A 26,707-nucleotide genomic window follows, 5' to 3' on the forward strand; every position below is an offset into this window, starting at 1 on the left:
TAGTCAGAGAAAGAAATTTGGATACATATTGTTTTTTATTCAGTGTTATAGCTTGTATTCAAATAAATTCCAGGATAATTAAGGGCCATCGATAAAGGTGAATGACAGAAACTCAAAACTGGCCTTAGTTTCAGATTGTCTGTGTTAACTGTTTATTTGGTGTTGATATTTAACTGATAAAAACTCTGGAAATGCAAAAAATGCAAAAAATGCAAAATTGACTAAAGCACCAATAGTAATGGAAAAGTTTTGTTAAACCGATGTATGCACTTACTGCAATTTTCTAAGTTTGTTCTCTGTTGATTACACATTTGTAAGAGGGGTGATACATACATCCTGGGTATTTTGTCAAGGATAGCCAGATAATAGGAATGTTAAACTAATTATTTCACATATCTCAGGTCATAATAGAGAGTTGTAAAAACAGTTTTTCATACCACATTAATGTGGATAAATGTTACAAAAATGTTGACTTTTCTTTTGTAATGGTTGAAATATATAAAACATTCATACATCATACATGCAAATGCTGTCAAAGGATAGTCACATTTTAAGACTGTTGGGACTATTTTTATACTGCTTGATGGTTATTACATTACATGTAAAGTTTTAAAGGATAGTTCTATAAAACAGTTTTACAATATTGTAGTAAAAGGTACACAAAGGTTACATACATTTTTGTAAAAAGTATTGAGAAGACCATGATTTCATTTATTTTATACTTGTTTTTGTTTTTTTTTCTCAAGAGTTGATGTGTTAAAAGCATACCAGCTGGCAGCACAATGCATTTGGGTTTTTTTTTCTTCATTTTTTTCAAAACCACAAAGAAGGTGATGCACATTTTAAAAAGACAGTGACATCACAATAAACATGGTCTTTTGAACAGAATATTCTGGTCTTTATTTATTGTAAGTCAACTAACATTTACTGACAAAATGTTTTTGGTTTTATCTTAAGTGAAAATCTGTTTGCATTAAAGAAAGTTAGTTTTGGGTTGTGCTAAAAGTGAAACAGTAACAAAGCAAAGAATTGTTATATTGGCCAACAAAGTTAAGTTTATTCTTGTGACTAAAGAAAACATAATGATTATGGTACAATTAAAAAAAAATATTTTGCACTGAATAAGAAACTTAACTGCAGTAAAGTTTATAAAATTGCTTGTATTAAAATTACAGCTTTAATTTTGATTATTTTAGTCCAAAGTAAAAATTACACTTGGATGTTATATTAAAAAGTAGGTTTTCCCAAAATAAAAACTGAAGTTGTACCAAAGTTAAAAAAATCATTAAAAGTTTTGATAACAAATTACATTTTTACTTTGTGTGAATGTAATTTATTTTCCTTGGCCAGAAGAAATGTTTTGATTGATACTATATAAAAAGAATTAAGTTTTAACTAAATCAAAAAATACAGTTTGAGAAAATTAATAAATTAATAAATTTAGCTGTAACAAATCACGGCAATTTTTTTAGGTTGGTTCAAAGTATCATTTTTTTCAGTGTACTCTCTGACTGGTGTGATACGAATGTTTCGTGAATCTCATGTAAAGCCTGTCGCAAGAGGATTTCTGTGCTCATATCTGTGCTGGTTTCTACATTAGGTTGATAAATGAAGGCCATTAGCTCTAAGGATGTGCTTCAATACATAACTGAAGTGGACACACTAATGAGTAGCACAGTGGTGCAATTTGATCACCTTGTCATAAGCTAAAGCCTTTTTCCAAGCTAAAAGGAAACAAGGCACTCTTCTGCAAACGCACAGCTGGGAGTGCTTGAGAGCACTTTGAGGTGCAGTGTGATTTTTTGGCTTCGGGTGTGAGCCCAAATAGTTTTCGAACGACAAAGACAACATAGCGATCAGGCGGTGTAACCGGGGTATTGAAGTCCCGTCCATGCAACCGATGGATATGATCATAAACTGTATACAGCCCAACTACTTACCAATCACATTACTGGAAAGTCAGCATTACTACATAGTCCTGATAGGGTAGTGGATGTCGATTTGTCAAAATGGACAGTAAACTGCCAGAACATGATTTTCCTCGAGAACATTACTTTTCATGGCGCTGTCAACAACTTTTCCAGCAGTTATATCATTATTCATTTCACCATGGAAATCAGGTTGAGGGTCATAATCTCTTGATGCATCACCCTTTCCAAGTGTCTACTATTGTGTCATTGTGACAGCAGAAGAGAGTTAGCAAAGGATGGTTTCAATCCACTGACCTCAGGGTTGGGGGCCCAGCACACTTTCACTGCGCCACTCTGCTGAAATTCCCCAGATGGGACTTGAACCCACAATCCCTGGCTTAGGAGGCCAGTGCCTTATCCATTAGGCCACTGGGGCTTCACATGCATCAACTTGACCAGTTCAGAAGAAATACATATAGATAGATAGATAGATAGATGTTTATTGATCCCAAGAAAAATGGGAAATTCCTGTGTTACAGCAGCAAAATCAGTCACAAAGCACAAATATAAATATAAATGAAATACTAGGAAAAATATACATACATACAATATACATGAAATAATAATACGAATGAAGTAAAAAGAACAAATATTTGAATATGTACAGGATGGGGGAACAAAAATGTGCAACTGCTTAAATAATATGTTAAAATGTAAATGTAAATAAACCAAATTGTGCAGGTTGCATTAGTGCAGTAGTGTGGTGTCCAAAAGTCTCATCTACTACCCAGTGATGACGTGTTAAAAAGTGTTATTGCTTGTGGAAGGAATGATTTTCTGTAGCGGTCCGTGCGGCATCGAAGCTGTCGGAGCCTCTTTGAGAAGCTGCTCCTCTGTTGGACCAGAGTGGGGTGGAGAGGGTGGTCGGGTTAATCCATGATAGATAACAGTTTGTTCAGTGACCTCCTCTCCACCACAGCTTCAAAAGTGTCCTGTTTGCAGCCGATCACGGAGCCAGCCTTCCTGATCAGTTTGTTCAGTCTGTTTGTGTCGCTGGCTCCGATGCTGCTGCCCCAGCAGATGGCGGAGGAGAACAGAGCGCTGGCCACAACAGACTGGTAGAAGATCTCCAACATCCTGCTGCACACGTTGAAGGATCTCAGCTTCCTCAGGAAGTATATATACAGTTCTCGAGCCATAATGAAACAGTAACCTTGACCTTTGCTTTCCAAAATCGAAATCAGTTCATCCGCGACTCCAAGTGGTTATGTATGCCAAATTTAAAGTGTTTCCCTCTAGGCGTTCAGAGATGTGAGTGCATTCACAAGAATCGGATGGAAAGACATGAGGACCCGGTCACCTTGACATTGAACCTTTGACCTCCAAAATTCATCATTTGATTTGCGAGTTCATGTGAATGTTTTTGCAACGTTTGAAGAAATTCTCTCAAGGGATCCTGTGTTATCACATTCACAAGAATGGGAAGTGCGTACGTATGTGGAGATGGTCGGACAAACCAAAAGCATAATACTTCTAGCAACAGCTGGCGCTGAGACATAACAAGAAACAAAAAAAGAGGTGGGGGAGACAGAGTTAAACCCTGACAGAATAGAGAACTACAGACAAAAGATGTGAAATAGTCCCAAGTGTGACCAGAAGAATTGGAAAAAAACTAGAACTATAACAGAGAAACCTTCCATCAAGAAATCTTTATTGTGCTCACATGGGCCCTCATTTATGAAACGTGCGTAGTGATTGCCTAGATCGGCGGGGGACGGTGCATAGCCGCAGACATGGCACTCCTTCTCTTCTCTGCTTCTCTTCATAGTCGTCAGATTAATTTACCATATAATCAATAGTATAATAAAACTAGGGGAAGGCAGTGCAGTAGAGCCCAATCTAGCAGGGGAGAGTTCTAGCCTGACCAGGCTCCTCTCTTTATCCTGTCTCTCTTAGTTATGCTGTAATAGTTTTAGACTGCCGGGGGACTTCCTTTGACACACTGAGCTCCTCTCTCCTTTGTCTTTCCATTTGTGTGCATCCATGTCCCAGAAGTGCTTGTTACCAACCTAGCTCTGGCGTGTCATTCCCCAGTGTCTTTTGTTCTTTTTCCCCCGGCATGTTTCCTTGGATCAGGGAGGCTCCAAAATGATGCTTGCAGCTGTCGCCATGAACCTGCTATGAATCATGCGATGCCCTGTTACATCCTGCTACGCTCTGCTGTGCCTTGTGACACCATGCAGTGCCCTGCTATGCCATGAACTACTACAAACCACTATTTCTAGTCACTGTTCCATTGTCTTTTTCTGTGACTGTTATTGCCAGTCTTCATTTCAAACCCAACCGGCCATCTATCAGAGGTTTCTTCCTAAAAGGGATTTGCCCAGAGAGCAGTGGGAGCTATACGAAGGAGACAGGGGATTACTTCTCGCTGTCAAAAGGTATGGTGTTATGTTTGGCAATGATACTCAATACAGGAAACATGACAATGCATAATATTTTTTTTTATTCTTCAAGTTTGTCTTTTTGTCGTTAATGGCCATAAGTGAACAGTTTCTTTCTGCCTTTGACCGACATATTTTGGATTGTTTTTTTCCAGTCCTGACTTCGAACAGCAGAGCAGAGTGGCGCAGTCGAAGGGTGCTGGGCCCATAACCCAGAGGTTGATGGATTGAAATGATCCTCTGCTAATTGCTATGCTTTGTACCAGCAGTAAATATATTTCCAGTCTGTTGATGTTTAACATAGTGTCTGTTGCTGCTAGTGTCTGAAGTGAAATGTCTCTGCCGGCTGAAGAGTTAACTTAATAGTTTGTCAAGTTAATTTTATCCATAAAAATAGAAACTACAGTGCTCATACCTGCTGTAACACCCATACAAACTGGAGAATAAAACAATAAATACATAACACTACAGTTAATAAATACTGTAAATAGAAACATGTCCGTTTAAAGTGCTTGTTGTGCTGTCTACCAGTCAGATTACCACAGGAGGTAATATCTTCTGCAGCTCTTTTAAAGACTCTACCATAACACCTGCTGGAGATGCCAGGTCCTCATACATGTAAAGCATGAGCTCTACCACTGAGCTACATCCACTGAAGATTTTTTTTTTTTGACAGTCAGCTGCCCCCCCCCAGTCCCCCGCCCCCTCTCTCTCTTTCTCTGTCTCTCTCTTACTCACACACACACACACACACACACACACACACACACACAATCACACATACCTGGTGTGAAATTAGAAAAAATAAAATAAGAACCAAAAACAAAGTTATTACTAGAATACAACAAGAAACAACAACACGAGCGCAAATGACTAGGAGCCAAGTTACCACAACAGTGCATGTGATGATCTGGCGCTGAAGAGGCGGTCAGCCCGGGTTTATGTATTGCAGTGGGTGATGAGTGATGAGGAACAGCTGAGTGGATGACGGAACGTAGATGGAAAGCCACGCCTCTAGATCCCCTGGAACACCCTCACGGCAAGACAGACAAGACACACAGAAGAAAGACAAGACACGACACAGGTTGGGGAATGCAGCAGACCACAACACTCAGCCCTCGTGACAGGAAAAATGCACCAGATGACCTTCTATCCAAGCAGGGAGATGTTATAGAAGTTATATATCATAACTTTAAAGATAATTGCAAATTGTTGACCCAATTTTCAGTTTATTTCCCACCATAGGATTTGGCCTGTATTGCACATTGCCTTGACATCCCGTGCAATGTATTGCCATTGTCAAGCACATTGCCACCCTGGTGACTTTCTTCCATGTCTCCATGTCTCCATATATTTGGGCTGACAGTTGAGAAACCTTCCCTTGTTAACTATGACATGGATGACTGAGAACCTGCTATATCATGACATAGACTTAGACTTAGACTTAGACTTAGACTTCTCTTTATTGATCCTTTGGGATGACTCCCGCAGGAAATTGAAAGTTCCAGCAGCAGTTTTTAGCAAGAACAAAGAAATAAGAAATAGATAAAAAGCCAGTATAAAGACAACAAAATCAACAAAATACCAATAAAAATTATAACAACTATAAGAACATTTGTCAAATAAACAAAGAAAAGACCATAAATTATTATTAAAGTGTTTAGTCCAGTGTTAAAAATTATTATAAAGTGACCAGGTGTGAATTTAAGTCCAGGTGTGCATGTATGTATGTGTGTATGTATGTATGTATGTATGTATGTATGTATGTATGTATGTATGTATGTATGTGTGTGTGTATGTATGTATGTATATATGTATGTATGTATGTATTTTCCTCTCTGCCCTCTCTGCTCTGACATGTTTGATTTACTATGTTATAATTTTTGAGACAGGTCCTACTGAAAATCTGCTGGAGCAGTCAGGATGGCCGAGCGGTCCAAGGCGCTGCGTTCAGGTCGCACACACTCACCACTGATTAAACTGACTACCACCATCATTGAATTATCATTTCTTTTGTTGTGGTCATAGTCTTGAATTTCATTCAACCTTTGAACACAGTCTTTTGTCCTGGCCTTTTCATGGGGTCATGACAAAGCATCTAGGGTCAATCTTAGCCTTTGAGTGAATACATACGTTTCCGAAAACATAGTTTTTATTGAGATTAAAGACCAAATTGTTACTTTTTCCAAAATTTTCCCAACCATTGCAAAAACTTTCATAGCCTCGTTGGCGCAGTAGGCAGCGCGTCAGTCTCATAATCTGAAGGTTGTGAGTTCAACCCTCACACGGGGCATGTGTTTTAAAAACAATCAAAACTGATGCTGAAAGGAATTATTTAAGAGTGGTAGCAAACCAAGGAAAAGGGTTATAGAACATATGTGGTATGTCCTTGGACATACTATCCAAGCAGGGAGATGAGCACAGAGATTTGGGTGCTAGCAAGATGGATGTAGGTTGCCCATTGTTCATTTAGACTTACCAGCAACATTGTTATGATACAAACCTGCTTGAAAAACAGCCACAATTCTTTTTAAAGACTTGTGCATGGAACACAAATAATGTGGCAGTGTCTGAAGTGTTCAGGCAAGTCAAATGGACAACTCATCTAGCAGAACTTGCAACTCTACGCCTGAACAGGGACTTGAACCCTGGACCCTCAGATTAAAAGTCTGATGCTCTACCGACTGAGCTACCCAGGCTTCCAGAACTACTGGCTGTGGAAAAAACAATCTCCTAAACTACAAATTAAAGTGCAAATAAATGAAGACCATTAAGCTGTTGCCATGAACACGGTCTTCTGGACAGCAGGAGGGTAGACCATAATTTGCACAGTGCCTGAGAACAGATGTTGGCGGGTGAAAGGGCCTCCGACAATGTTGTCACACACTTAGAATAATGATCTGAGTCTGTCAGCAGAAACAACACAACCTTTAGTGGACGCTGACTTTACCTTTAAATTAGGAGTTTAAACAGAGACACAACAGGAAGAATAAATCCATCAAATCAAGTCCCCAATAATCAGCATGTGGCCTTGTTTTATTTCAGGTAGTTACCATGGAGCTGTTCCACATTCCCAGACATTTAAAACAAGTCAGTCATTGGCGTTATTCTACGAGTCAGATGAATAAATCAGCTGTTCGCTATTTGAGCTGCTCTGTTTCCTGCTGCTCCGTCATTCTTTAGTGTCCTCTGGAAACAGGTTGCTGTCCTTTATGTTTCTTTTGGATGACATCATCAGTGTCTTTGCTTTAGTCTGAAGAAACTCCAACAGATTTAAAACCACATGCAGTCACAGAAAATACAAACAGGGAATAGAAAATGTCAGACAAAGAATATGAAATGAAAAGTCCCCAAAGTAGGAAAATAAAATGTTAATCTACCAAACAACAATAACTGGAGAGCATCCAATTAAACATGGCCGACTTCCAGTATGTCGGTGATGAAGAGAGGAATGTTTGGACATATTACAGATTCATTTTATTTTTATTTACCCTTTATTTAACCCGGAACAATCCCATTGAGCTACAGTAACTCTTCTTCCAGGGTGTCCTGCCAAGAAAGGCGGTAATAACTTTCATAATACATAAAAGACAGGACAAGGGTTCCATACTACACCACAAATCTCTATAGATACTACAACACATTACACTTCACTTAAGACAATGCATACATGCAACTTAAAACCGGTTCCACTGACATTTGAACTGGATTCAGAGTCCAGAGTGCTACCCATTACACCATGGAACCTTTAAAATTGTTGCAACGGTTTGCTAGGCAGTTTCTTTCATAATATCCACATGTGTGATATTAAAGGCAAACAACAATCACAACGCAGATTAAAAAGCAAAAATTACTGGCCAACTTAAGTCATTTAGTTAGCTAAGCATTCAGAGGATGTGGGAAAAAGCAAGTCAAGAACAGGTTTTAAAGGACTTGCCACAGACAGTGAATGCAGCAGTAGATATGTCTACTGTGTACAAACACATGGGAACTTTACATGTGTTGACAATAAAGATGCTCAAGAAACACTCAACTTGCAATTGTGTTTCTTTCCCAAATTCATGTCCTCTTAAATACAAAGAACTGCTAAGTTCTTTATTACCAATATCATGTCTCAGACATTAGTTCCAGATGAAAACACTAGTTGTCATAAGTGGGATTTGAACCCACGCCTCCAATGGAGAATGCAATCTGAACACAGCGCCTTGGACCAATCGGCCATTCTGACTGAAACATCAAATGTGATGCTTAGTTTACTAAATGACTTAAGTTAACCAGTAATTTTTGTGTGCCTTCAAAAGCACAAGTGTTGATATTATGAAAGAAGCTGCCTGGCAAACCAATGTTGCCTTTCAGATCAGTGGTTCCATGGTGTAATGGTAAGCACTCTGGACATTGAATCCAGCGATCCAAGTTCAAGTCTCGGTGGAACCTGGTTTTAAGCCAGAGTACTGGTGAAATAAAAAACTAAAAATAAAAAAACGGGTAAAATATTCTTGGCTGTTTGACTGAAAACAGTATGTTGGTGGTGGCATGAACTTCATGTTAACTTGAAGGAGCTCCATATTTAGACTAAGTTTAACATATTGTAGATTTTTCCACAATGTTGACCATGACTTTTTTGAATATTTGTCATATTATACTATGACTTTTATGATTTTTTGTCATAATATACTATGACTTTTATGAATTTTTTGACATACTATACTATGACTTTTATGAATTTTTTCAACATACTATGACTTTGCTTGAAAAAGGGGAATTAGCTCAAATGATAGAGCGCTTGCTTAGCATGTGAGAGGTAGCGGGATCTATGCCCGCATTCTCCAGAGGACTTTAGATTCTTCTTGTTTTACAACAAGAACTATAAATCTGGACTTGTTACGACATACTACACTACGACTTTTTAGGAATATTTAGACATATTATACTATGACTTTTTATGTGTTTGTTGACATACTATCCTATGACTATTATGACTTTTTTGAGATACTATACCATGACTTTCATGATTTTTTCGTCATACTAAACTAGACTTTTTATAAATATTTCGACATACTAAACTCTGACTTTTTATGAAATTTTATGAATTTTTGTCATACTAAACTATAACTTTTTACATTTTTGACATGTTATACCACGACTTTTTATGAATTTTTGACACTACTCTGACTTTTTATGACATTTTATGAATATTTTGTCATACTATAGTATGACTTTATGAATTTTTGACATGTTATACTATAACTTTTTTTGAATATTTGTCATATCATAGTATGACTTTTTTTGAATATTTGTCATATCATAGTATGACTTTTTTTGAATATTTGTCATATTATACTATAACTTTTATGAATTTTTTGACGTACTAAACTATGACTTTTATGAATTTTCGACACGTTATACTATGACTTTTATGATTTTTTTGTCATACTATACTATGACTTTTTATAAATATTTCGACATACTATAGTATGATTTTTTATGAATTTTTCGACATACTATACTATGACTTTTTAATGACATTTAATGAATTTTTGTCATAATATACTATCACTTTTATGAATTTTTTGAACATACTATGACACTTTTTGAAAAGGGGGAATTAGCTCAAGTGGTAGAGCGCTTGTTTAGCATGCGAGAGGTAGCGGTATCAATGCCTGCATTCTCCAGAGGACTTTAGATTCTTCTTGTTTTACAACAAGAACTATAAATTTGGACTTGTTACGATATACTATACTACGACTTTTTAGGAATATTCCGACATATTATACTATGACTTTTTATGTTTTTGTCAACATACTATCCTATGACTTTTATGACTTTTTTGAGATACTATACAATGACTTTCATGATTTTTTTGTCATACTAAACTATGACTTTTTATAAATATTTTGACATACTAAACTCTGACTTTTTATGACATTTTATGAATTTTTGTCATACTATACTATGACTTTTATGAATTTTTGACATGTTATACTATGACTTTTTATTACATTTTATGAATATTTTGTCATATTATACTATGACTTTTATGAATTTTTGACACACTAAACTATGACTTTTATGAATTTTCGACACGTTTTACTATGAATTTTTATGACTTTTTTTGACATACTATACTATGACTTTTTATGAATATTTTGACGTACTATATACTATGAGTTACTTCAAGGCTTTGAAGACTAAAATTAATTTGTGGATGAAAATGTATTTCAAACTGAATCATTGTTTTTTCTGACAAACACACACACACACACACACACACAAGCACACACACACACACAAGCACACGCACAAGCACACGCACACGCACACGCACACGCACACACACTTTATGAATAAACCTCAGATAGTTCAACCTGTTTTATTAGGAAGTGGTTTTACACTCTTTCAAAATAAAACATTCATGCAACAAAACTTAAATAAGGTGCTCGGGTTTTAAAACGGACGCAAACAGAAAATAAAAACAAAACTGAGTTCTTCTGTTCTCCAACAAGAAATAAGGACAAAAGTCTCTGTGTGTTGGTCCTTTGATCTGTCCCTGTCTTCTCCCTCTGATCTGTCCTTGTCTTCTCCCACGGATCTGTCCCCATCTTTTCCCTCTGATCTGTCCCCGTCTTTTCCCTCTGATCTATCCCCGTCTTCTCCCTTTGATCTGTCCCCGTCTTCTCCCTTTGATCTGTCCCTGTCTTTTCCCTCTGATATGTCCCTGTCTTCTCCCTCTGATATGTCCCTGTCTTTTCCCTCTGATATGTCCCCATCTTCTCCCTCTGATGTGTCCCGTCTTCTTCCACGGATCTGTCCCCGTCTTTTCCCTCTGATGTGTCCCCGTCTTCTCCCTCTGATATGTCCCCGTCTTTTCCCTCTGATATGTCCCTGTCTTCAGCCATGCATCTGTCCCCGTCTTCTCCCTCTGATCTGTCCCCATCTTCTCCCACAGATCTGTCCCTGTCTTCTCCCTCTGATCTGTCCCCATCTTCTCCCACAGATCTGTCCCCGTCTTTTCCCTCTGATATGTCCCCATCTTCTCCCTCTGATATGTCCCGTCTTCTTCCACGGATCTGTCCCCGTCTTCTCTCTCTGATATGTCCCCGTCTTCTCCCTCTGATATGTCCCTTTCTTCTCCCACAGATCTGTCCCTGTCTTCTCCCTCTGATCTGTCCCCGTCTTCTCCCACAGATCTGTCCCTGTCTTCTGAAGTTGCAGTCTGTCTTGAAGTATGTTTAGTCCATGGTGAACAAGGTTACTTGAAAGGGTTAACACCTACTTTCTTGACTTTGTAATGCCTTGTGTCCAGTGTAAAAATGTTAACTGAGTTAAGCCGTAATTCATTTTTATTTCTACTTTTGCTTTTACTACTTCGACATGTCAAAAAGGTGCGTTGTTTGAAAGCCAATCTCTACTCATCCATGTTCCACTCCCACAGGTGTCTCCACATGACTAATCAGACTGTGTGGCCTTTACAGGCTCAGCTTGATTGACATGTATTCAGAGGTGGGTAGTAACGAGTTACATTTACTCCGTTACATTTACTTGAGTACGTTTTTGAAAAAATTGTACTTCTAGGAGTAGTTTTAAATCACTATACTTTTACTTTTACTTGAGTAGATTAGTGAAGAAGAAACTGTACTCTTACTCCGCTACATTAGGCTACAATGAGCTCGTTACTCGTTACTACGCGTCATTGTTTTTACCCCCGCGTACGTCTCATTGTAATGTTTTATTTTGACAGTCTTCCGCTAAAGGCTCTACCACGTGACTGTGCTTAACCAATCACACGTCGTTGTGCAGTCACGCAGACCAGGAGGAACCCCCCCCCCCCGGCCTCATAGTGAAAGCACGGTTACCTTTTAGGAATAGTGCGAAACAGCAGCTACGTTATGCGGTGTGTTCAGGGTCTACCAAAACAAACGGACATGTCAGCTTTCAACAACTCAACATCTAACCTGAGGAGACGTAGCGGTGGTTGTAGTTTCTGATGTGGAGAGGTGGATGTTTGTCTTTTAGGTTACATAAAGTATGTTTTACACATGCAGTATCCATCCAAATTTGATGTGACAAGTCTCTCAAGTAAGCTATTTTGTAATTAATAAATTAATAAAAATTTATTTTATTGATTGGATGAACTATAATTTGCCTAAAGATAATTATTTTTTATCTTTGTCTGTCTGATTGATGCTTGTGTTAAGAAATAAATCAGACGTTACTCAACAGTTACTCACTACTTGAGTAGTTTTTTCATCAAGTACTTTTTTACTCTTACTCAAGTAATTATTTGGATGACTACTTTTACTTTTGTCATATTATTCTGAAGTAACAGTACTTTTACTTGAGTACAATTTTTGGCTACTCTACCCACCTCTGCATGTATTAAAGGGGTGGAACGGTACACTGAAGTCCCGGTGGACGGGATGGCATGTTGTAACGAGGTATGAGTACATACAGCAAATACTTGAAGCCAGGTTACTCTACGAGTGGATACGGGCATTGAAGGTGACGTGGAAATCCTGATTGATGAAATATGGGGCACAAGGTGAGAGCTTGCTGAACAAAAAAATCTGAACTTATATGTTTAAATTTGCGCTTGCAAAAATATTCACACACGTGTGATCTTAATTTGATGTCACACAATGAAAAAAAACATGAGAGCTTGTAAAAAAAATCTGAATTTGTAATTTGCACTTGTAGAAAATATTCACACACCGGTATTTTGAATGTGAAGTCCCAAAAAAAGTATTCACAAATGTGTAGATCGATATTTCCATGAACAGAATGACAGCTACAAGTGTGTAGTGCAACATTTACTTGTGTACTTTTTTTAATTCTGGTTCATTTTCCATCACAACCACAACTCAGTGAAGACAACCTCTCAAACTAATTTGTACCTGTGGACTGAGTCTGTGGAGCTCTGAGCCAACAGGACGGGGGGGGGGGGGGGGGGAATCAGGGTTTTATCACCAGATGAGGGACAACTCTGTCCGGCTTAGTCATGTAACGGCCAGGCCAACTCACAATAGGACTGAAAATTGTTCTTGAAAAAATGCTAATAAACAGTAAAAAAAAACTAAAAATAAAACTGTAATATATTTCTTGTCCTGCCTATGCACCACCTGTCTGTACTTTGTATATCACATTGCACTTTTCTGGTTAGACACAAACTGCATTTTGTTGTCTTTGTACTTGTACTCTGCACAATGACAATAAAGTTGAATCTAATCTAATCACAAAAAAAAGATGGACAAGATGTCTTTGCACAAGAGCAGTACACACAAGTATGCACCGTTTGGGACGTCATTTTCTCTAACTCCAACTTCCTATTATTTAACCCTCTGAGACCTAAGGTCATTTTTATAGCTCATTGTCCGTCTGCTTCTATTTTCTATAAAAGCTTGTAAAACATCAACCCTGGTGTCACCAGTCAAGATATCAACATAATTTCTTTAGAACAAACTGTGTTATTAGAATATTTGTGCTGCACTGAGGTCACTTGAATGTTAAAAATGGTTGTAGGACCTTAAAGGGAACATGGATCTTCCAGATATGTATTGATATCACACACAGAGCAGTACGAGCTGAGCCAGTCTCCTCTAAAACCCTTCTCATATGTCCTGGGAGTCAAGAAATAAACATTAGATCTTATACAACTATGCATTTATTTGCAGCTTAATTTACCCAACAGAACAGCTTCGGAGTCTTTGGAATGAGTTGAATGGTGGTCGTCTCGCTCCCCCATAGCGCCTGTGAGCTGAACCCCCCCCGCGACTTTCAGTCAGCGAGTTGCCGACTCAGCGGAAGTGTAGCGTGATATCAGGTCTTGCTAACGAGGTAGCGATGGATTTCTTTTGGTGTTTTTCACAGTATCATCATGACTGAGCCGGTAAAAGAGAAACAGAAACTTAAGAAAGCATTGTTGGAGGAACAGAGAAAGAGGAAACTGCAGCACAGTCACGTTCAGCGGAAGACTCTCTCTCTCTCTGTCAAAAAACATTAAAATGAGACGTACGCGGGGGTAAAAACAATGAAGTGTAGTAACGAGCTCATTGTAGCGGAGTAAGAGTACAGTTTATTTTTCACTAATCTACTCAAGTAAAAGTAAAAGTATAGTGATTTAAAACTACTCCTAGAAGTACAATTTTTTCAAAAACTTACTCAAGTAAATGTAACGGAGTAAATGTAACTCGTTACTACCCACCTCTGGTCAAGGATGTGTAAATTAAATAAAATCCTGCTGGAGTCCAAATTAATATGGCAACACTTTTGACCCCGTCCGTGATCTCTTTCTATTCTGCATACTTCCCACAGCCTAATGCACAGTTTTTAGGAAGCCAACTAGTACACACGTTACTGCAAATTAAACTGATATGTCAGGGTTTTAATCTCCATGTCTGGAAAGTGCCACTTCTTAGCCTGATTAGCACTTCTTAGTCCATGTTGTATATAGTAGGGGCGAGGCCTCAAAACTGAGAATATACTGGGGCATGATATTTAAATTATGATCGTTTCCAGCCGTTTCCAGTTTATCGATGTACGACAGATTTCTGCGCTGGTTCAGGTTGATAAATGGGGGCCAGTGTTTTTTTTCTTCTGGCTTCAGACACAAGGAAACAGAGGAGGTGCCAAATATCTATTCAGAAGCTGGAGGTGGAGCTCGATAGACACCTCCAACCAAACCTGCGAGCAAAAAGTGAGAAAACAGCCAAAAAATGGCCAGAACTGCATTACTCCCTTTTACTTGAAGTGTTTTCCTCTTCACTGAGGCGTGGAGGTTGGAACAGTAGCTGAGAGTGATTGGTCTGCCAATGAGGCAAATTTTCAAGCCTCGTTGGCATGCCGACCATCATCTACAGTAGGTAAATCACTGGCTAGCTATGCAGGAGTACCTCATACCTTTTATCAGGTTCAGGTGGTTAATAGCTATGGTCAAATGAAGCTTCATTAAGCTTTCTGAACAATGTTCTTCATTTTCTGAACGCATTCACTCAGTAGTGTTTTATTATTGGTTGTGCATCTGTGATTGCCCTAGAGGTCTCTCAGTCCAGCACCTCTCCCGCTCATCTTTGTTAGTTTTACACTGTCCAGCATAAATCACTGACACCATACCTCACACTCATCCATGCATACACACTCACCTCTGACTAAACTGACTACCACCATCATAGAATTATCATTTCTTCTGTTGTGGTCATGTTCTTGTGTTTCCTTCAACCTTTGCACACGGTCTTTTGTCCTTTTCATGGGGTCACGAAAAAATATCTAGGGTCGATCTTAGCCTCTGTGTGAGTACATAGGTCTCCACGTACATTCTTCCAATCCTTACGATGGCTTTCATAGCCTCGTTGGCGCAGTAGGCAGCGCGTCAGTCTCATAATCTGAAGGTCGTGAGTTCAACCCTCACACGGGGCATGTATTTTAAAAACAACTGAAGCTGAAAATGCAGTGACAGGTGGTTGAGCACTGGCACAAGCACATGAATGGAAGTTGTAATTCTGTTATGTCTGACATAGAGACCCTAGTCAACCCAGTCCAAACCATCGCGGTAAGCCTTACTGGGTGTCCAAACTAAAATGATAAGAGGAAACTTGGTAGACTTCTTACTGATGTTTATATCTGTACTCACAATACCCTTTTTTTAAAGCACCAGCCAATCACAAGTGTTATATGTGAATAATCAATGTGTGAGTAATCAGGACATAAAAGATAGTGGCAAGGTCTACCAAATGTTTAACTTTACAACCCATAAACTGTCCCTTCAAAATGTGGATCACAGATTATCCAGACCATGGGTCTGAAGAGCAGAGTGGCGCCACCCGGAACGTATTTGTCCACTTTCTCATCTCCTTTTCTTACCAATCAAACCCAAAGCTCCCTTCCATTTTCTGCCAATCACGAGAGACTTCATATCCATTTCTTGCCAATCAAAAAAGCGCCTCCTCTTGGCAACGCCCATCTCCATTTCCTACCAATCAAAACACATTTTCTGCTTCAATGGCAATCGCAAGAGAAGAAGACTCATTGCGGTAGAAAATGTAAATAGTTAGATTTGACTATGCATACAATACTATGATGTATTGTGATTTATATGTTATGTGTGTTTTACTCTTTGTACAGAAGTAGTTTGTTGATTCTCTTATTTTCCTCCCTGGCGTAAAAACCTTTGTATAGTCAGTCATTTCTTGTGCTAAACAATATTTATTTGTTACCTAAAGACATATTGTTTTGTTGAGATCAATAATGTAATAAAGTTGGCATGTTTATATTAATTGGCTTCATTTCAATATTATTCCAAATTATAGTGTACACACTGCTGAGCATATGACTTGCCTTTATACACCCTACTTCCCTGCAATGATTACTGTAAGACATACTAGCTTGTATAATATGTCGAAATATTCCTAAAAAGTCGTAGTGTAGTATGACGTAACAAGTCCAAATTTATAGTTCTTGTTGTAAAACCAGAAGAATCTGAAGTCCTCTGGAGAATGCGGGTATTGATCCCGCTACCTCTCGCATGCTAAGCAAGCGCTCTACCATTTGAGCTAATTCCCCCTTTTCAAATAAATCATAGTATGTTGAAAAAAGTCATATGTCATAGTATAGTATGACAAAAATTCATAAAATGTCATAAATATTCCTTTTAGAGTATGTCAAAAAATTCATAAAAGTCATAGTATAGTGTGACAAAAATTCATAAAATGTCATAAAAAGGCATAGTATAAGATGTTGAAAAATTTCATAAAAAGTCATAGTATAATATGTTGAAAATTCATGAAAGTCATAAAAAGTCATGGTATAGTATGTCGAAAAATTCATAAAAAGTCATACTATAGTATGTCAAAATATTTATAAAAAGTCATAGTATAGTAAGACAAAAAAAATCATGAAAGTCAGAGTTTAGTAAGACAAAAAATTCATAAAAGTCATAGTATAATATGTCAAAATATTCATAAAAAGTCATAGTATAATCTGTCAAAATTTCATAAGAGTCACAGTATAGTATGACAAAATATTCATAAAAAGTTGTAGTACAGTATGTCGTAACAAGTCCAGATTTATAGTTCTTGCTGTAAAACAAGAATCTAAAGTCCTCTGGAGAATGCAGGTATTGATCCCGCTACCTCTCGCATGCTAAGCAAGCGCTCTACCATTTGAGCTAATTACCCCTTTTCAAATAAATCATACTATGTTGAAAAAATTCATATTATAATATGTCAAAAATTCATAAAAGTCATGAAAAGTCATAGTATAGTATGTCGAAAAATTTCAAAAAAAGTCATAGGATAGTATGTCAACAAAAACATAAAAAGTCATAGTCACTTCCTTAAAAGTATTTCAAAATATTCATAAAAAGTCGTAGTGTAGTATGTCGTAACAAGTCCAAATTTATAGTCCTTGTTGTAAAGCAAGAAGAATCTAAAGTCCTCTGGAGAATGCGGGCATTGATCCTGCTACCTCTCGCATGCTAAGCAAGCGCTCTACCATTTGAGCTAATTCCCCTTTTCAAAAAGAGTCATAGTATGTTGAAAAAATTCATAGTAGAGTATGTCAAAAATTCATAAAAAGTCATGAAAAGTCATAGTATAGTATGTCGAAAAATTTCATAAAAAGTCATAGGATAGTATGTCAACAAAAACATAAAAAGTCATAGTGACTTCCTTAAAAGTATTTCAAAATATTCCTAAAAAGTCGTAGTGTAGTATGTCGTAACAAGTCCAAATTTATAGTTCTTGTTGTAAAACAAGAAGAATATAAAGACCTCTGGAGAATGCGGGCATTGATCCCGCTACCTCTCGCATGCTAAGCAAGCGCTCTACCATTTGAGCTAATTCCCCCTTTTCAGAAGGTGTCATAGTATGTTGAAAAAATTCATAAAAGTCATAGTATATTATGACAAAAAATCATGGTAAACATTGTGGAAAAATCTACAATATGTTCAACTTAGTCTAAATATGGAGCTCCTTCAAGTTAACATGAAGTTCATGCCACCACCAACATACTGTTTTCAGTCAAACAGCCAAGAATATTTTACCCGTTAGCCTAGATCTGGAAAGTGTAGAGGTTGATTGTTTTATTTCACCAGTACTCTGGCTTAAAACCATGTTCCACCGAGACTTGAACGCGGATCGCTGGATTCAATGTCCAGAGTGCTCACCATTACACCATGGAACCACTGATCTGAAAGGCAACATTGGTTTGCCAGGCAGCTTCTTCCATAATATTAACACTTATGCTATCGAAGGCACACAAAAATTACTGGTTAACTTAAGTCATTTAGTAAACTAAGCATCACATTTGATGTATCAGTCAGGATGGCCAATCGGTCCAAGGCGCTGTGTTCAGATTGCAGTCTCCACTGGAGGCGTGGGTTCAAATCCCACTTCCGAAACTAGCGTTTTCATCTGGAACTATTGTCTGAGACATGAAATTGTTAATAAAGAACTTAGCAGTTCTTTGTATTTAAGAGGACATGAAGTTGGGAAAGAAACACAATTGCAAGTTGAGTGTTTCTTGAGCATCTTTATTGTCAACACATGTAAAGTTCCCATGTGTTTGTACACAGTAGACGTATCTACTGCTGCATTCACTGTGGCAAGTCCCACATCCTCTGAACGCTTAGCTAACTAAATGACTTAAGTTGGCCTGTAAGTTTTGCTTTTTAATCTGCGTTGTGATTGTTGTTTGCCTTTAATATCACACATGTGGATATTATTAAAGAAACTGCCTAGCAAACCGTTGCAACAATTTTAAAGGTTCCATGGTGTAATGGTTAGCAGTCTGGACTCTGAATCCAGTTCAAATCTCAGTGGAACCGGTTTTAAGTTGCATGTATGCATTGTCTTACAAGTTAAGTGTAATGTGTTGTAGTATCTCTAGAGATTTGTGGTGTAGTATGGAACCATTGTCCTGTCTTTTATGTATTATGAAACTTATTGCCGCCTGTCTTGGCAGGACTCCCTGGAAGAAGAGTTAGTGTAGCTCAATGGGATTGTTCCTGGTTAAATAAAGGTTAAATAAAAATTAAATGAATCTGTAATCTGTCCAAACATTCCTCTCTTCATTACCGACATACTGGAAGTCGGCCATGTTTAATTGGATGCTCTCCAGTTATTGTTGTTTGGTAGATTAACATTATATTTTCCTACTTTGGGGACTTTTCATTTCATATTCTTTGTCTGACATTTTCTATTCCCTGTTTGTATTTTCTGTGACTGCATGTGGTTTTAAATCTGTTGGAGTTTCTTCAGACTAAAGCAAAGACACTGATGATGTCATCCAAAAGAAACATAAAGGACAGCAACCTGTTTCCAGAGGACACTAAAGAATGACGGAGCAGCAGGAAACAGAGCAGCTCAAATAGCGAACAGCTGATTTATTCATCTGACTCGTAGAATAACGCCAATGATTGACTTGTTTTAAATGTCTGGGAATGTGGAACAGCTCCATGCTGACTACCTGAAATAAAACAAGGCCACATGCTGATTATTGGGGACTTGATTTGATGGATTTATTCTTCCTGTTGTGTCTCTGTTTAAACTCCTAATTTAAAGGTAAAGTCAGCGTCCACTAAAGGTTGTGTTGTTGCTGCTGACAGACTCAGATTATTATTCTAAGTGTGTGACGACATTATGGGATGGATCCCTACAGAGATAGACCTTTTAGTTAAAGAGGAACATCTTTTAGTTTAGATCCTTTAGTTTCCAACCAGACCAGATCGGTGATTTTAGGAACAGTGGAAAGATGAACCAAGACGGCTTTTCATATATATATTTTCCTTTTCTATTGACTATAGTTGTGTTTGTTAGTAACAGAAATCAACCTGTCAACAGTTCTTTTTGTCATAAAGTTCCAACGTTAAGTTTTTCACCGCCAGTTCAAAATGGAGCTGAACACGGAGGAGGATTCCTCCCTAACGGCCGCTCTGCTCTGCTCCGTGCCCCCGCTGTCCGGTAATAGTTAAAGCAGATAAAAACCTAAAGAACACTCAAAAGCTTCAAGATAAAACTTTCTTAAGAAGCTTCTTCATGTTCAAGAGAAGGCCTGTTTCCAGCCAGACTATGAATTGATTCATGAAATCCCTGTTATTAATATGCAGTCAGTCCCATATGGTCTAGCGGTTAGGATTCCTGGTTTTCACCCAGGTGGCCCGGGTTCAACTCCCGGTATGGGAATTGGTATTTAGCTGGTGAAGATCTGCAGCAAGGTCAGTACTGTATAATCAGAGCTGTAGTTGCCCTATGCCCTGATAAGCATGTGTCAAAAACCATATAATGCTAATATCTAGACATGATATGCATCTCTATAATCAAACATCAGAAAACTATAACTAGACAGGGTGGCAGTGAAAACCTGAATCCTTATTGCCAGACCAGACTTCTTGCAGTGTTTTATCAACAAGTGATGTATGTATTTATGTGCCCTGTTCCTGGCATATCTATGGATGTATTCATAACATCACAGTTATTATTCAACGTGTCAGTCCCATATGGTCTAGCAGTCTGGATTCTGCCTAAATAACCTTTACAGACATTCTTAAGGAGTCCTCTGGAGACTACAATCAGTAGATCTGAGAAAGCTTTCAGTCAGTTTGATTTTACGTTCATTTGGCCTTAGTGGTGCTCAAAAGGTCTTGGGTGCTGCTCCTAAAGACTTATAATAATAAGGAAAACCCTGGACCAATGGCAGATAACATGGAGTTAGAGCAGGTTATTTGCTGGGAGAACCTGCATTGGCAACATTCAGATGAAGTAGAGAAGGACAGTTTTTATTCATGCAGGACTAGAGTTCGTCTTTGCCAGCTGAAAATTCTCATACCGGGAGTTGAACCCACAACTTAACAACTTGTGGAACTGACCTTGAGTTGCTTAAAGATTGAGCTCCCGCTCATAAATCATCACCCAAGAGCAGTCTCTGTGGCGCAATAGGTCAGCGCAGTCGGATGTTAACCGAAAGGATGGTGGTTCGAGTCCACCCAGGGACGTTGTGTTGCTTAAATAACCTGGAGTGAGCCAACTCTGGGATTTATCCTTCTGCAGAAGACCATAGAGCAGCCCAAAGATAACCCAAGTGGCCTTACCTCACTTAGAAGATACAGTTCTGCAAACCATGTACATATAAATCTTTACGGTCATTGGTATGCAGGTCACTTGAGGTAATACAATCAAATACATAAGGCCCCCCCCAACAGTTTTGTGGTACGTGCCGTGCAACTCTATGTCAATGATCAAGCTTGTTGCTGTGACCAGGAAACCACCAGCAAAATGACTGATACATCATCAGTCAGCTATTGCCTCCCCAAGGAAGCTAGCATATACACACACACACTTCCCATTCTTGTGAATGTGATAACACAGGATCCCCTGGAGGGAATTTCTGATTCATCAGGGGCTGTAGCTCAGTGATAGAGTGCACTTTCAGTCTCAATGCCCAGATGTATTTCAATATTTGAAGTGAACATTATATTGCCCAGTGATGGTGGTATAGTGGTGAGCATAGCTACCTTCCAAGCAGTTGACCTGGGTTTGATTCCCAGCCATCGCAGTAGTTTTCTTTGAGTGATGTTACTTGCTTTTTTTTACAAGAAGTCAGCAAAAAGGTTACTTTCCCAACGTGGTTTGATAAAACATTAGATCTCTTTGGGCTGCACGATATTATTAGATTAATATGGAGGTCACGATTAATTATCACAATTATTTGTTGATGTTCTCCTCCAAAGTGCTGGAAAGGAAGGTTTCACCATTCATTGAACCTCAGGTTAACAAGCTCAGCACAGTGATTGGTGGATGATTCTATTTACTTCACCAAGTTAGGCCCAAATGACACAGCTCTAAGTCATCACATTGCTTCCAACTATGTAATGCGCCTTAGACCACTCAGCCACACTACCTGCAAGTATAAGCTCTCCACATCGTGACAAACACCGGCATATCACACTTTATCATTTTTCTCTGGCATTGTTGATTTTAGAATACTGTAACCAGCATTAAGTGAGTAGGTTTAGGTCTGTGTGAATATGGACTGAGCATTTACCTGGGCTGAATTTGTGAACATCTTCTTTTGCATATTCACTGTAAAGAGCCATTACTCCTCCAACTGCCAACTATTGTTCCAGAGACAATAGGATATACAGTTTTAGATTGCAAGGTAACTGTCCAAGACCAAAGACTACACGAAAATACCTCAAGTATGCCTCATACTACTTAGATATTGCAGCCATCCTGATCACAGCCACGGGGGGATCTGCATGTGCTTTCTTACCAGCAAGTTTCTGGAGGTTCAAATGGCATCTTTGATGGCGGCAAAGTTGTAAATCTACTCCCTAAAAACAATAACAGGTCCGACACTCCTTTCCCTCTTTTCTCTTTTGGCTTCTTCATCACTGTTTTTTGCACTCGTTCACACTTGGACCTCTAAAATCACTTTAAAAAAGAGCTGATGAGTAAATCAAAAGCTAAAATCACTGCCTTTTTTAAAACTCCAATGTGAATAGTCAACGTCTGGCCTGTTGCACGAAAGTAGAATAAAGATATCCAGAATAAATTAAAAAGCGCAGCTTGACTTAGTGTGATCTGCTCATCGCGTCTTAATCGGTTGCACGTTTGCCGAGCCAGGATGAGAATATAGGTGGAGCTATGTCTAGCCAGGTGTAGATAGCTGGGATAAGTGCACGTTCACGGCTTTCTCAAATAGACCACGGTATCGATTCACAACGCAAGAACATGTTTTACAGAAAGAGTGGACACTGACGTGATGCGCAGGTCCGCTGGCAGGCAGCAGCCACCGGGCAGCGGGCGCACGCCAGGCAGCCTCGACATAGTACCGTCCCACCGGGAAAAGTCCCACTTTGCATCAGGGTGCCAGTGCAACCATTCCTAACATCTAAACAACTGTAGTAGGGTTTAAATCAAACTCGTGACAACAATAGTGACAAGTAGGCTAATGCATGTTAATAAAAATAAAGCAGAACACATGCAGAAGACAACGCAATAACTGTTAAACACGTTTATTTAGGATCAGAGCCGCAGCTGATTTGACACATGAGACTCCAGGATTAATCTTAGCCTGGCTGTTAGCCTGCTCTGGACCAGGCTAGCAGCAAAGAATAAATCTCCATGGTTACTTGGCTGGGTTTAATTCAATCGGGTTTCGTGCAACCGAGTCCAAGCTAAATTCATCCAGGATAACTTGAATATCCCGGCTTAATCCCTTATCCTAGTTTCGTGCAGCAGGCCCCTGCAGTCAGGAGAAAGATGCTTTTATTGTTTTAATTTGGAGATATTCTCCTCACCCAAGAGGGAGGGAGCGGTGCATGTAAAGGTAAATGTCAGACAAAAACAAGTAGGGTTAAAAAATATATATTAAGGTAGTAAATATTAACAGCTAAATGTACTTTAAGTATCAAAGTAATATGTCACACGGAGGCCCCTTGGAGAGATACCTGCTGCTGTACAAGTTGCTGATCTTCAGCTCATTAGATGGTCAGCTAGCTCCATCTAGTGGACAGATAGTAGAACTCCATCATCTGATGAAACTCAGTACACAGAGACCTCAAACTGTCTGACAACAACAGGAAGGTGACAAATGTGAAGGAGGATCAGTCATATCCAGATCATCCAGACAGATTTGACATCTGGCCTCAGCTGCTGTGTAGAGATGGTCTGACTGGTCGCTGTTACTGGGAGGTCGAGAGGAGAGGAGAGGTTGAGTTGAGTGAGTTACAGAGGAATCAGAAGGAAAGGTGACAGTGATGACTGGTTGTTTGGATATAATGATCATTCCTGGAGTCTGTTCTGCTCTGATGAACGTGGTTACTCTGTCTGGGTTCTGGCCTGGTTACTCAGTGTCTCTGTGTCCTCTGCAGGACTGAGAGTCTCTCCTGTGGACAGAAACACTGACTGAAGACCAGCTGCTGAAATCAAAGTTAAGTCTGTTCACCATCACACACACTCTGCACTGTGAAGCAGATCTGAGACTCAAACACAACAACATTCATCTGATTTCATCTCTGATAATCAACATTTTAATTGTTTGACTAAAACACTTCATGATATGTCACATCTAAAAAACAATGAACTGTTATTGGTCACTATTATGTCCTTAATATTTAAATCGTATTGTAATATATTTAAAATGTGGAAAACAAATGTTTCTATAAACAATCATCATATAGTCTAATGTTTCTAAATGCTTTTAATAAAATCTATACGTTTCATCATTTGTGAAATGATGTTAATTTGATCATATCATGATTTATTCATAAGTTGTCTCTCTTTACTGCGATTGATCCACTCCTCCCAAAAAAGTCAAAGGTATAACTAGTGGGGGGGGGGGGGGGCAGGAGCTCAGTCCACAGGAGTTGCGTTGGCTGATTTATTTGTCTGACTTGTAGAATAGCGTCAATTATCGACTTGTTTTAAATGTCGGGAATGCGGACAACTTAATGCAAAATGATTCAATAAAACAAGGCCACATGCTGATTATTTGATGATGTATTCTTCCTGTTGTGTCTGTGTTTACACTCCTAAAAGGTAAAGTTTCCGACCACTAAAGGTTCTGTTGTTGTCTCTGACAGACTCAGATTATTATTCTAATAATATTATGGGATGGATCCCTACAGAGATAGACCTTTAGTTAAAGAGTAAGATCCTTTTAGTTTAACATGAAACAGCCCCGAAATCACAATCACCAAACCCACCAGACTCCATGTAAATAATCACTACTTTTAGCGTGTATAGAGCAGCATATCTCCACCAGACTCCATGTAAATAATCACCACTTTTAGCATGTATAGAGCAGCATAACTCCACCAGACTCCATGTAAATAATCACTACTTTTAACGTGTATAGAGCAGCATATCTCCACCAGACTCCATGTAAATAATCACTACTTTTAGCATGTATAGAGCAGCATAACTCCACCAGACTCCATGTAAATAATCACTACTTTTAGCGTGTATAGAGCAGCATATCTTCACCAGACTCCATGTAAATAATCACTACTTTTAGTGTGTATAGAGCAGCATATCTCCACCAGACTCCATGTAAATAATCACTACTTTTAGCATGTATAGAGCAGCATATCTCCACCAGACTCCATGTAAATAATCACTACTTTTAGCATGTTTAGAACAACAGATCTCCACCAGATTCCATTAAATAATCACCACTTTTAGCGTGTATAGAGCAGCATATCTCCACCAGACTCCATGTAAATAATCACTACTTTTAGCGTGTTTAAAGTAGAATATCGCCACATTTATGTCAGCTTGAATGTGTGATACAAGGGATATCATAATAACCAGCGTAACGCAGTGGGGAACAAAGAAAGCGGAACTAATGTGCGGGTGTCGGTACACCACGGTTTCCAGGTGACGGACACTTTCCTTATCTTTGGAGACGAGGATGGCGAATTGTTTTCTCACTCTCTGATGCCGTAATTCAGCTTTACAGGTTGGTACTCGGTAAAAATGACAACAGACGGTTTCCTTCTGCCGTGTGTATGGTGGACTGAAGCTGTGGTGGGTTAGTTATGGAGTTTATGATGTGTAAAGGCGAGCTAAAGAGCCGCGTTTGTAACCGGAAACGGGTTTCGTAAACAATAGAGCTAGCGGCTAGCTTACAGGTGTGTATCGGGGTGGGATCATAGACAGTTAAAGACATGGACCAACAGGTCCCGTTGCTCTGAAAGCTGTAAGTCTTCTGGTAGCTGTGCAAGAGAAATCTCAATCATTCCCAACCAGCAGAGACGGAGAGGTAGGTATATGTTAGGAGATAACATAGACACAGGCTAATTACTGCTAACTAACATGTTAGTTAACATTAACATAGACAGTGGCTAATTATTGCTAACTTACATGCTAGTTAACATTAACATAGACAGTGGCTAATTACTGCTAACTAACAGGCTAGTTAACATTAACATAGACACAGGCTAATTACTGCTAACTAACATGCTAGTTAACATAGGGTTGTGTGTGTGATTCTGGGTGCTGGTGCTTCCATTCCCTGGTAATGAGTTATTTTGTGGTTTTTAACGTATCCTGACAGGATTGTTAATGTTAAAATGTTGTTTAACTCTTAAAGGGGAGTTCCTCCTAAAAGTTATGCAGAGTATTAGTAAAGGAATGTATTATAAGTTGAACTATTATCCCCAGGTGTATGATGGTTCATGTTTTGACTCTGAAGTCGTTTGAATATTTATTTACAGCCAAAGAGGGTTTATGATTTCCATGATGACATTAGTATAACGGAGGAGTTTTGGAGGTAGAAAGAAGAGATATATATTATTATTGAAACTAGGGCTGCACAATTAATCAAATTTTAATCGCGATCACGATTTCCACGATCAAATTT

At 38.7% G+C, this 26,707-nt stretch overlaps 7 non-coding genes across 7 annotated transcripts; 3 read left to right on the forward strand and 4 right to left on the reverse strand.

Moving 5' to 3' along the window:
* Positions 1-2,273: 2,273 nt before the first annotated feature.
* trnar-ccu (transfer RNA arginine (anticodon CCU)) lies at positions 2,274-2,346 on the reverse strand. Its single transcript has one exon. It is a non-coding gene; the product is annotated as a tRNA-Arg (tRNA).
* Positions 2,347-6,574: 4,228 nt separating this feature from the next.
* On the forward strand, positions 6,575-6,647 carry trnam-cau (transfer RNA methionine (anticodon CAU)). Its single transcript has one exon. It is a non-coding gene; the product is annotated as a tRNA-Met (tRNA).
* Positions 6,648-6,980: 333 nt separating this feature from the next.
* trnak-uuu (transfer RNA lysine (anticodon UUU)) lies at positions 6,981-7,053 on the reverse strand. The gene has a single exon. It is a non-coding gene; the product is annotated as a tRNA-Lys (tRNA).
* An 8,637-nt stretch (positions 7,054-15,690) lies between these two features.
* On the forward strand, positions 15,691-15,763 carry trnam-cau (transfer RNA methionine (anticodon CAU)). Its single transcript has one exon. It is a non-coding gene; the product is annotated as a tRNA-Met (tRNA).
* A 1,070-nt stretch (positions 15,764-16,833) lies between these two features.
* On the reverse strand, positions 16,834-16,906 carry trnaa-agc (transfer RNA alanine (anticodon AGC)). Its single transcript has one exon. It is a non-coding gene; the product is annotated as a tRNA-Ala (tRNA).
* Positions 16,907-18,116: 1,210 nt separating this feature from the next.
* trnaa-agc (transfer RNA alanine (anticodon AGC)) lies at positions 18,117-18,189 on the reverse strand. Its single transcript has one exon. It is a non-coding gene; the product is annotated as a tRNA-Ala (tRNA).
* Positions 18,190-20,454: 2,265 nt separating this feature from the next.
* trnae-uuc (transfer RNA glutamic acid (anticodon UUC)) lies at positions 20,455-20,526 on the forward strand. The gene has a single exon. It is a non-coding gene; the product is annotated as a tRNA-Glu (tRNA).
* Positions 20,527-26,707: the final 6,181 nt, after the last annotated feature.

The sequence above is a fragment of the Etheostoma spectabile genome, chromosome 23 (genome assembly GCF_008692095.1).
Source record: "Etheostoma spectabile isolate EspeVRDwgs_2016 chromosome 23, UIUC_Espe_1.0, whole genome shotgun sequence".
In the NCBI taxonomy this organism is placed as follows: Eukaryota; Metazoa; Chordata; class Actinopteri; order Perciformes; family Percidae; genus Etheostoma; species Etheostoma spectabile.